At 41.7% G+C, this 12680-nt stretch overlaps 1 long non-coding RNA gene across 1 annotated transcript; it reads left to right on the forward strand.

The window, feature by feature from the left end:
* Positions 1 to 6032: 6032 nt before the first annotated feature.
* LOC143688086 (uncharacterized) lies at positions 6033 to 12397 on the forward strand. Its single transcript, XR_013177820.1, has 3 exons — positions 6033 to 6341; positions 10424 to 10525; positions 11668 to 12397. It is a non-coding gene; the product is annotated as an uncharacterized LOC143688086 (long non-coding RNA).
* The last annotated feature ends 283 nt before the right edge of the window (positions 12398 to 12680 follow it).

Consider the following 12680-nt stretch of genomic DNA (forward strand, 5'->3'; position numbering starts at 1 on the left):
CAGCCAAGAGAGAATTATTCTATGAATTATCATTCATAGAAATGTCTCATCATAAGAGTCAGCCCCTTCACAGATGGAACTTTGAATGGCAACCTCCTACTCCTGTGGCAACTCTCCACCTTGACAGCATCCAGGCACCTTCCCTGCTGCCAGACTCCTGCCTACCTTGGTAGTCCAAGCTTGGAGACCTCTATGCTGGTTTGAAAGGATGTCTGCCCCCTAGAAAAGCCATGTTTTAATCAAAATCCTATTTCTTAAAGGTAGAATAATCCCTATTCAATACTATATGTTTGAAATTGTAATCAGATCATCTCCCTGGAGATGTGATTTAATCAATAGTGATTGTTAAGCTGGATTAGGTGACAACATGTCTCCACCTATTTGGGTGGGTCTTGATAAATTTCTTGAGTCCTATAAAAGAGGAAACATTTTGGAGAATGAGGAGATTCAGAGAGAGCAGAGCAGAACGACACAGCCATGAGAAGCAGAGTCTACCAGCCAGCGACCTTTGGAGATGAAGAAGGAAAACGCCTCCTGGGGAACTTCATGAAACAGGAAGCCAGGAGAAGAAGCTACCAGATGATGCCGTGCTTGCCATGTGCCCTTCCAGAGGAGAGAGGAACCCTGATCGTGTTCACCATGTGCCTTTCCAGATAAGGGAGAAACTCTGACTGTGTTCACCATGTGCTCTTCCAATTGAGAGAGAAACCCTAAACTTCATTGGCCTTCTTGAACCAACGTATCTTTCCCTGGATGCCTTAGATAGTACACTTCTATAGACTTGTTTTAATTGGGACATTTTCTCGGACTTAAGCTGTAAACTAGCATGTGATTAAATTCCCCTATTTAAAAGCCATTCTGTTTCTGGTATATTGCCTTCTGGCAGCTAGCAGACTAGAAGGGCCTCCCTACAGGAAGCCTTTCCTGACCCACCTCACTTCCTCCTCTGCACACCCTCAGCGCCTCCTTATATCCTATGGCCTGTCCCCCTGTTGGATGATGGTTCCCAGAGGTAGGATCCAGATCAGATTTTCCTCTGACTATTCTGCACTTGACATAGTATCTCAAGTAACATTTAAAATTTATGAAGTATATAATACACAATTGACATTCTATGCCTTCAAAACATTTAATTCTCACAATGATTGTTTAAATGTTATCATCACCATCTTACAATTTGGGAAGACCCAGAGCCATTAACAAATGTATTCAAGAGCATCCAGCTATTTAGAGGCAGAACTAGTATTGAATCTATGACCAATTTCATTAACATCTATAATTATACAGAGTAAACTTCTAATAAATGTCTCAGTTAATAAATAGAAGCAGAAATGCCTGTAAGTGTTATGATATACCACCCTGAAGTTTCATGGAATATAACGTTTTCTTAAATATAAGGAAAATGTAAAAGAAATGGAATTGCTCCAATATGGTTACATAATGGCTTTTTAATAGGGTTAAATATAAGATTGTTTTCTTTTGCCGATGATGATTGGCTCCTTCTCTCACAAACAAATAAAAGGAAAAGGGGGAGAACAATTGTTTATTGACATGGGAAAAAATTTCACCACTATCAAACTGCTCGACAAGTGTAAAGAAATATCAAAGCAAAGGGGATATTTTGGAATCTCCATCTCAGGAGATGTTCGAAGAAGAGAATGGAGAAACCACATGTCCTAGATGGATTAGTCATCAAACCAGGCCTGGGTGTCTCCTGGAATTGACTGTTCTGATAAAACGCCCCTGTGCAAGTTAGCCATTCACCTTTCATGCTGGTACCTGGTGCTGCATATGCCTCCCTCTGAACAGACTGGGGCTTCTTGCAAAAGTGGAATTTTTGAGCTGGAATTTCACACTCAACCACAAACAACCCCTGGGCCCCATAATACAAGTTGATGCTGGAAAATTGAGACAGAGTATTTTGAATTTGTCTTAAAAATTGTGCTTTCCCTTTCCTCACAAGTCTATTCCTCCAACCTCTTCTCAGTCACCCTTTTGTTAATTTTTTCATTTGATCAAATCCTTCCCTACAAGCAGTTTGGGCCCCATTTATGCACTTAAAGTATGTGTAATTTGCCAAAGTAGCTGCCTTTTTTGTTATCTCGCTTCCAGAATCCCTCCAGCCTTGTGGCAACCTATGACATCTTCTATTAACACCAGCCGACCCCACCTGTGGCTCTGCATTCCTACCAGGAACACTTCTCTTGAGTCTGTAGGTCATTTTAGAGTGGCCTTCTGTGTGCTGACAGCAGTACAAGCAGACTCACAGCAGTTTATGCCCTAACACATGCTGCCTCCAACTAATCCTATTGCACGGTGAGAAAACTGAAGACACCCTTTCTCTCTCTGATAATAATTTCATTTTCAAGGCAATCGTCTTTCATTTAATCTTTACTTTTATGAATGGTACCTTACATGAATCCTCATGTAGAATCAGTAATCAAATTTATAAGGGAGTACATAAAGACTTATAATGTCTTTTATCCTGAGCTGAGACCGTAATTAAGCTCTGCCACAGAAGTGAATGGTTTGAGACTGATCTGAAATCAACTGCGCTCCCATTTTGAAGTGAATTTATCTAATGATGAATGGTTACGTTTGTAAAGTGGGAAAGATAAGAGGTGTGTCAGCTGCAGCAAGTAGAAACCACACTTCTAAGAAAGCCCACTTTTCCCTTCTGACATCAGCGTGGAAATTTCTAATAACTACGCTGGCTCAAATGTGTTTACTCAAATTGTATAGGACCTTACTGAAATATAAATTAGAATCAGCTATAAAAATCTCACTGTAACCTGCACATCCATAGGTTCATTTATGAGAAACCAATGCAAGTGTTTCTCTGGCTTCCTGTGTCTCTCTGTCTCCTGCCATGGGTTTCTGCAGCCACAAATGACCCCAGAACTCAGCAATAAGCCTGGCAAGTAGAAACACAAATCCAGAAGCTGGGAGCTGTTCGACTGAGCCATGATAAATCACTGGTTCTGCTGTCCCTGTTATAGCTTTGAATTTGTAACATCTTTATACTGGCAAGTCCCAGCCAGGATACGTTTAATTATTTATAGCTGCTGCTAGATACAATTTTTATAAGACTCGAGCATATGTATAAGTATTCTACATTCAGTGAAGCGAATAAGGTAATCGCAGGTTGAATATAATGCAAAGGGGCTTTATCGCGGTTTAGAGAGAAAAGCCTTCCCCATATTTAACCAAAGTCCACGCTGTCTGCTAAGAACCGCGGAATTTTTCAACGTTCGTCTTCCTAGCACTGCGATGACACAACATGAAACAGAGTTGGAACAAGCATCTGGTGGCACAAGGAAAACGAAGCACACAGACTTACAGCAAAGCCAGGTACAGAATTTTAACTACAGCGAGACTTGTAATACCCTCCTGGGTCACAGTTACTGCCTGAAATGATGAAACTGATTCTTCCCACCAAGCCAATGTGCACCGTTCCAATGTCTAAATGATGGTTTCGGGATTTTTGTTCATTTATTTATGAATGTGCTACACAACACTGCTATCTGAATCTTTGGCATGGGTTCCAGTCATAATTGAACGCTCCTGATTAAGCCCTCCTCATATTCTACTATTTCTAAAAACAAATTTTTATAAAGGGATGCATCATTTTGATTTAGAAGTTCTACTCTGAGGAGAAAGATTAGTTACACTCGCATGGAGTTTCTGATCCTTGGGAGTTGAATTTGGCAGGTACCTAGTTTTAAAATGTCATTTATCATTTCATTTTTATTTGTTTATAATTCACATGTTTTTAATTAGAGAAGTTGTGGGTTTGCAGAACAATCATGCATAACATACAGGATTCCCATAGACCACCCTATTATTGACACCTTGCATTGGTGTGGAACATTCATTACAATTGATGATTTAACCACATTCAAATATATAATTCAGTGCTGTTAATTATATTCACGATGTTGTGTTACCATCACCACCATCCATTACCAAAACTTTTCTATAATATAATTCACTTTTAAAAATTATATTTACTATTTTTCCAGTCTGGCCAAAGCACCTAAGAAAAAAAGTAAACACCGTATTAATTGAGTCATTCATTCCTTTTATTAACAAACATGCATCAAGCACTTACTTTGTGCTAGACCTTAATGGTTCAATAATGAGTTAGGACTCATTATTTTATATATGATCACTACATATTATTTAAAATAAAATATTAAACTCATTGTTATAGATGAAAGTACAAGGACCTAGAGATCCAAGAGGAAGAAGTGGTCAACCCCACCCAGGATGTTAACAGGAGCTTCAGACAGGAGGTTACCTACTGGATAAACCCTGAGGTATGAGTAGGAGTTCACCTGCTGACAAAGGTTGGGGGAAGTCATTCCAGTAGAAGGAGCAACACAAAACAAGGCGCAGAGGTTGGAGGTGGGAGTACACCCTCAGGAGCCAAAAGTTGTGTGCTCCCACCGTTTTGTGCTCACACTGGGAAGTAGCGAGAGGTGAGGGAGGCAGGGCTAGCCATGCAGGGCTTTTATTGCCAGGCCAGAGGCATTAATCCCTAACATGAAGGAGAAGCTTCAACAGACTGTAAGCAAGGGAGTCACAAACTCATATTTGCATTTTAGGAATGAGGGTCTGACAATACCATGCAGGCTGAATTAGGTGGGGGTGAGACCACAGAGGGAGGCAAGTAGGAGGGATCACCCTAAGCTAGATCGGAACTGAGAAGGGTAGAAACCAAATCCAAACAGAAGTGAAGGCAAAAAGGGGTGGAATCAAAGGACTTATTATATTACTCAGACATGCCAAGAAAATGGAGCTCCTCTATCCTTTTCTATAACTGAAATAATACACCCTATGAGTTCCCATCTGGGTAGGTGGAGAAATAAACTTTCTGTTTAAAAATACAACAATCCCTTAAAAATGTAATATGTCTTTATGATAAGTGTCTAATCTATTCAAGATTCCTTCTTGGCACAGGACTAGATTGTCTTGTTTAGATAACTCTGTCTCTTTGGATACATGTCCAGCCTTTCAAGTCTCCAAGTAGGGACTGGATGGAAAAGGCAGACCTCACCTTTGGAGGAAGACAAAGTATTTTTGGATCCACATGCTCTCTGCACCCTTGCCAGCCTCTGCTGGGTGGCTGAGGTGTGATGGGTCCCATCTGGTTTTCTGAGGCATCCTGTTGGCTCCCACAACTGGAGTCCTGGTCAGTTACACTCCTGTCACAAAGGGCTCAGATAATGGGGCTTCTTTTTTCCCAACCTCCAGCTTCCACTGGCCTCAGTGGGATACACTCCTTCTAGAATCAGCTACAGGCACATACTGGCTATAGGGAATCTGGAGTGCCCAGAGTCCGTAAATCTAGAGACCTCCCTTCACCACTACCGTGCTATTAACTCACTATTGGGCATGGCGCAAATACAAATTGCTGTTAAATTGTGTCCCCAAAAAAGATATGTGAAGCCCTAATCCCCAGTACCTTAGAATGTGACCTTATTTGGAAATAGGTTTGTTGCAGGTGGAATTAGTTAAGGTCATACTGAAGCAAGTCCTAATTCATTACGACTGCTCCTTATAGGAAGAGGAGAAGATAAGACAATAGAGAGAAGATGGTCATGTGACGTAGGCTTAAAATCTAGAATTATAGTTCCACAAGCCAAGCAATACCTGAGATTACCAAAGCCAGGAGAGAGTCACGGAACAGACTTTCCTAGAGGCTTCAGAAGGAGTGTGTCCACTGTCAACTCCTCAGTTTTGGACTTTCCATCTCCAGGACTATGAGGAAATAAATTTCTGTTGTTTTAAGCCACCCCATTTTGTCATGGTAGCCCTGGGAATCTAGTACAGTTTCCTTCCAGGCTTCCAACAAGCAAGAGTGAGGCAAGCTCTTCTGCTTTTAGCTTTCCTATCAACCTATCCATTGTGCTTTCATGACTGTAGATTGCATCACAGATAGTTCATTGTTAACAAATGAAAGCATGTTATAAGGGCACCAATACAAATAGGTAGGTAAACAAAGAGGGGAGAAGATGTGGAAGTTCCCTTATAATCACCTTATGATCACCTATGCTTTTTCAGTTAAATAGGAAGCAAAATCATCAGCAAAGAGTGAAGAAGGGGAAAGAGGAGAAAGAGGCACTGGGTGGGGAGGGGTGGGGGGAGGACTACATGGAACCCAAGAAATGTAGTATGATTGCCCCACTGCATCAAAAGCACACTTGAGACTTGTGATCATAGACTCAAGTTAGACCACTCATCCTGGCCATGCACTCTTCTCTGGCCACATTCAGTTACATGGTACAGGCACAGAGTTGGTGGACATATGGACTGAACCAATATTAGGGTTCTTCAAGGTAAGCCTGATGAAGAGATCTGGGAAAAGAAATGGAGAGTGATACAAGGCCATGACTATAATGGTGACTTAGGAATTTGAATTGGGTGTGGAGAGAAGACATGAAGGAAATGAGGGACCATGAAACTGTAATTGTTGGGTCAAAGCATTATTGGGGTTAGGGTAATAAAGGAAGTAACTATGAATTAAAGGGGCTGTGACTAGAATGGGGTACATGAAATGGAGATTCCAAATGGTTCGTAGTTTTCCACAATTACAAGTTCAATGATATGACTGCAGGGAATGTCTCGGGTGTGAGGTGGTGTCCGAGAATGAGAACTTTGAAGAAGATGTCAAGGAACTGCATGATTAGAGTACTGAAAAGATCAGGTATGGAGATATTTAACTCAGGAAAAATTAGGGCAATAGTTGAGTTAGAAAGATTCACAGTGAGCCAGGAGCTAAAATCCTCTTGTAATCTAGGGGAGTGAGTGGCAGGTGGTACAAGACTGCAACGGGAGTGGATGATGGCTGGTAGTCAGACATGAGAGTCAAGTCTGAGGGTTCTAGAGGGCAGGAAGGAGAGAAGGCAGAATGGTCTGGAAGAAGCAATGCAAAGAGGAACAAGGTAGTCACCTTCCCCACCGAGAGGCTCAATAGTAGGAGATAAAAAAACAGCTTTTTAAAAAGACAACAAGGAAATGAAGCATTAGCCTGGGTTCCAAGAAATATGGTATCTATTTGAGACATTTCTTCCCTCTCACCAGGCTGCCTTATTCACTATCTGTAAAGATACAAGAAAGAGTTATGATTCTGAGGCTAAAAGACGAAATGTGTTGGATGCAGGCTTCGCAGAGAAGGGCATTATCTTAGTTTATAACAAATGTGAGCATCTGCTACTGCTGAACTGTACCTACTGTATTTGACTTGAAAGGCAATAAATCTAGAGGCACAGACCTGAGTTTTCCATTACCACTCACTTGAGTCTTTGTCCCAAAGAAACATAATAGGCAGCTTGGAACAGAGTACTATTGTTCACATTATATGGGTGGGAAGATTAAGCTCTTAATTAATCAGGGAATGGGTAATTGATAATTGTAAATCCCTGAAAGTAGTCACGATCACACATGAGACCATGAAATTGATAATTGTCCTTTTCCCTGAAAAGGGTCATGATCACTTATGAGTCATTTTGTAATGAACGCTCAATCATTGTTCCCTCGCCTGGGAATGCTGATTAGTGGTTTTGTGGAGCTCAGGATTTTCTCCATGTGGATGCCTTCCCATTATTCATATCAGCTTCTTTTGAGAGGGAGATTTACAGATTTAATACACCTGGAAGAGTAGAGGAGCAATAGAAAAAAAATTCAGCTGGAAGAAAACAATCACTTTTCAAGCATAAGTGATTTGAATTCAATGCCCAAGGAAACCTGGTGGCAAAGTTACAATAAAGATAAGAATTCAGAATCACAATGTTAAACTTTGTCTCTATTCTTCCCCCACTGGCACCATTCTTGTGGAAAGGAAGGAGAGGATGGAGAGGGTAGGAAAAGGTAGGTATTACAAGTATGAATACAGAATAAGTGAGAACAAGATTTTTAAGTTCACCTCCATTTCCTGGCTTTAATAGGCTCAAGTTAAGGATTAACTTTATCCACTTTCTTCAAGTTACTGTTTTCCCCAAAACCTTCTTTTCTCGGCAATGTTGAGTCCAAGAAAGAATCAAAGGGGTTCTTTCAAGTTGTGGCAGCTGCGGTGCTTCTTCAGCAAGCAAGTTGCCATTTCCTTCTGCCAGCCCTGAGGTTTCCGTGGTGTGAAGAGCATCCATGTAAATAAACATGAATCGGTGCAAGTGTGGAGCTGCATTTTGCAAACACAGACAATACTTCGTGGTGATGTCATGGTGTGGACAGCAAAAGCAAAAGTTTCACCAGAAGTCTCTTCCCGAGGAGGTTGTGTAAATCATCAATCCTGGACGTGCCTTGATCAGCCATTGTGCAAATGTTTATTCAGACAGATTTAGAAGGGGAATTATTCATTCAGCCAACTACAATTGCTTGTTGGGTCGAGCAGCAGTTACCTCAGATGGGGAGAGAAATTCAAGAGCGGCTCTGATGACTCCGACCTACTGAACTAAAACTCCAGCTCAATGCACTCTGCACAGTCACGGCGCCCCACGGGAGTTCACGCAGGAGCACGCAGCAAACCAGATACAAGGCAATAAAAATTTACAGAGCAGAAGCAGTGAAGGGATTATTCAGTTACCCATAAGAGAACACTGAAAGGTTGTTTGCTTTATCAAAAACGAGGTCACCACAAGATTTCTTTGAATGGCAACTCCTAAAGCGATTTAAAAATTAGAGTTATGGATTGAATTGGGTCTTCTAAAAAGATATGCTGAATCCCTACTTCCCAGTACCTCAGAATGTGACTTTACTTGGAAATAGGGTTGTTACCAATGGAAATAGGGAAGTTAAAATGAGGTCCTACTGGAATAAGGACTGGTGTCCTTAGAAGAAGAGGAAACTTCGACACAGAGAAGAGAATGCCACGTGATCACTGAGAAAGACAATGTTCTGGATTGCTGGGGAGATTCCAGGAGAATCCAACAGAGCTCAGGGGGAGCATAGTATTGACAACACCTTGACTTCAGACTATTAGCCCCAGAACTGTGACACAATAAATTCCCATTGTTTTGAGCCACCCAGTGTGGGGTGCATTGTTATGGCAGCCCTGGGAAACTAAGACGGTTTTTATTGAGAAGATTTCATTTGCTACTGTGCAAACTGAAGCATCCCTGTAAATACAGATCACTCTGCCTTAGACTCCCAGCCTCACCTCATCCCTCCAGAATCAGGATAAGTGAGTTGAAAGAAGGTCAAATTTCCTTGAGTCCTCTTTCTGCAAATAAATACAAATTCTTCATTCATGCAAACACTTACCCAGTTAAGACCGATAATCTTATCGCATAGGGTTTGTTCAAGCACAAATTTGAAAAGAGGAAACGTAGGGCTTAGGCTTCTCTTCTGCCTCTTTTCTTTTGCTCTCCTTTCTTTTGTTAACATTTCCTTCAGCTCTCCCAGCTGCCCTGCCTCGCCACCTATGCCTGCCCACCTTTCCTCCTTGCTAGAACCCATGCTCACCCATCAACTCTTACCACTCCTTTCTCATTCTTCCAGGCCCACAGTTGCTAACGTAGGGAAAACACCATGCCTAGGTATTAATAGATAATGATTTTTCATAGCACTTCCCCTTTTACATAATATATTTGCATATAAATTTGACTTCAAGCCAAAGAATTACAAATGCAAATCCCTCTATACAAGCATTGCCTTCTCTCATTCTGCTTCCAAGACAGATGAAGACTTCTATCCGTAACCCAGGAGAACACTCCTTATGGTTCACAAGCTCCAAAGAAGAAGCCTAACCTGACAGGCAAATTTTCAAAAATTGTCACATTCAATGGTTTCCTGACATCTGTGCATTCATCAATGCCCACTAAACTGAGATAGAATAAAGATTTACTTGATGTTGTGACTCCAGCCCAGATGGATAAGGGTTAATTCTATAGGAAGCAGCAATCCACAACCCCTCTTCTCAAAACAGATTCTTAATATCAAACATTGGGATGGAGCAGAACAATTTCAGAGAGATGTATAGAAAAAGGTTTATAAGGCAAATTCAAATGAAAATTGGAAAAGTGGAGATGTAGAAGGATCTGATCAAGGTGGTTCTAAGTGGAAGAAAGGAGATGCCAGAGGACCATATAAAGACATTCCTTGGATTGGGCCAGGTAAAGTGGCCTCAGAATGGGACACTCACCAGAAGTCATTCGTCAGAGGACTTCTGGCATCAGAAACAGGAGGTCGAGTTCACACCACCCAGGAAATGGACTCAGTAAGCAATGGGAACTCAGATGCAGAGTCAAAATAGGGAAAGAGGAGTCAGGAAATCTAACAAGAAATAGAAAAGCTTACCCATGGGTGGTTATTCAGTCATTTATGTATTCAATAAATACTTATTAACACCTACTATGTAGAAGAAACAGCATTAGTAGGGCTTGGGTATGACATTGAGCAAGATGTAAATAGACCTTTCTTTCAGGAAACACAGAGTCTACAGGAAAGATGAATAAGAAAGTAAGCAGTAATTATAAAAGAGAAATACAGGATGTTCCATGGAAACAAAAAGCAAGAGCCAACACAGGTAGTGGGGGCAGGGGGATAAGGTGGAGTTAATGATGGTTTCCTACAGGAAATAACACATAAGCTCAGAGAACTAGACCACTGGTTCTCAACTTGGTCAGACCCAAGGCCCTCTTTTGGTTACAAATATTTTATAACGTACCCCTTACCATCCTGAAATGAAATTATTAGTACATATAACCAGCCATCCTATCTATACAATGTAATCAATATTACACCTTAACTCTAATAAAGTAAAAAGCAAAAGAAAAATAACTTACACTAATACAAATTTCAATGTGTAAACATATTACTCATTTAGTCAGTCGGATGAGTGTGGCTTTAAATAAAATCACCACTAAAATCACCGTACAGTCAATCATCAGTCTACAAACACAGACTGATGTCCTTATTAATAATACAAATACTATGAGGGCCTCGCTCTTACAGAAGTGCTTTTCATAAATGATGAGCACCTCTTGGTAAAGTTCAAAATAAAGGAAAAGTTCAGTCTTCCAATGATTTATACAGCAGGCATATTCCTGGAAAGTCAGCATGTATTAAAGTGGTGCAAAGTAGACTCATTATTCATATATGAAATGGAGGCTCCTAAAGAAGAACAAGGGTTTTCACCTGTAAGAATCTCAAGAGGGACATTCAAAAGTTATACAAATATGCAACAACTCTTTGCTAAGCAGGACTGTCCCATCCGTTATACAATGCCTGGAATGAATCCTAAGCTCCTGCTCACTCCATGCTAGTAGTACTTCCCAATCACTGAAAAACATAAATGTCTTCACAATTTTCCAAAATGTTCCCCATCCCAATTAAAACCACTTATCTTTAATACTGTAATTGCAAAATCAGATTGCAGGAACCTGTGGCTGGTTGGTCTGTAGACCCAAGGAAGACAGTAGGGGCAAGCTGTTCTATCAAATCCTAGGCAGTCCAGGAGGAACTTGGGCTCCCCACCCCCCTTTCTGCACTGATGGGGGAGCACATGGTCCAGACTTGACCAGTCAGAGTATCCCATCCCCACCCCCATCCGCAATCCACAGTGACTGCCCCAAGCATAGATATGTGATGTCCCAAGAAGGGCCCTTCAGCTTTCTTCCCCAAACATGTGCTGGGATTGCCAGGATAACAGTGTTCTCTTTCCTCCAGGAATATGAGCTGCAAGCGAAATGCAAGACATTCCTATGCACAAGAAAATATTCTTATTTAATGACAAATCTTAGTGCCTTGAACATAGATTCTCTTTAATGTGTGTTAAATTGAATGGTCAATGGATACTAAAATGGTGGCAAGAAGGAAGGATGATTCTTCTTCCCTCCGATTCTCCTTTCAGGAAGCAGAAACTCCACAGGGTGACTCTACCAGCCTCCCTCTAAGCTTTTGTTTGCTTTGTTCTTGGGGAATTATGGTGCTGCTTAATTGACGGTTAAATTTGAGGCAAATAACTGGGCACACACAGCTCTCCACATTGGGGAGAAAAGCCTGTGCCCTGAGACCAGTTTTCTCCTCTGCGTTCTGTTGTACCGAGACCCAGCGTGGAAGGAGTTGCTACCACGGTGCGTTGTGAGAGCACAGGTTCAGGGCATGACGGAAACTTCCAGCAAATGATCCTTTTATTACGTGCACAATATAAAGAGTCTAGAAAGGGCAAATAATCTCTTTGACACTCAACAGCACAAAGAATATGAAAGCGCAGGGGAAGAAGTCCCATCGTGGCTCATCTCCTGGGGTGGCTGAAAACTGCACTGAGAGGGTCAGTGGATGGCAGCTCTGCAAGCCCCACTTTGCATCAGAGAAGAAAGACCCTGTCAGAGGGTGTTTCTAACATCTCCCCCAGCTTGTGGAATGACACACAATAGAAAAGGAGGAGGGGGGAGAGGCAGGCAGAAGTATGGCCACTTAGCTGTGACTTCCCCAGAGAAGGGCGGGAGGGGTAGGGAGGTACAGTCTAGCTTATGGCCACTCAACAAGTGTCTGTAACTTCCCTGGCAACCCCCTTTGGAGGGAAGTCTGCTCTGGCCAATATTTCCCCAAGAGAGTGGGCAGGTCTGCCTGTCTCTGGGTTCAATGCCAGCAAGCCCAGTTGGCTACAGGACCAGGTCCTACAACTTTGCTCTTTTTGGCTTAGAATTTTGGCTCCCGTCTTCCTCTCCTAAATTGAA

This window comes from Tamandua tetradactyla, chromosome 1 (assembly GCF_023851605.1).
Source record: "Tamandua tetradactyla isolate mTamTet1 chromosome 1, mTamTet1.pri, whole genome shotgun sequence".
NCBI classification, from domain to species: Eukaryota; Metazoa; Chordata; class Mammalia; order Pilosa; family Myrmecophagidae; genus Tamandua; species Tamandua tetradactyla.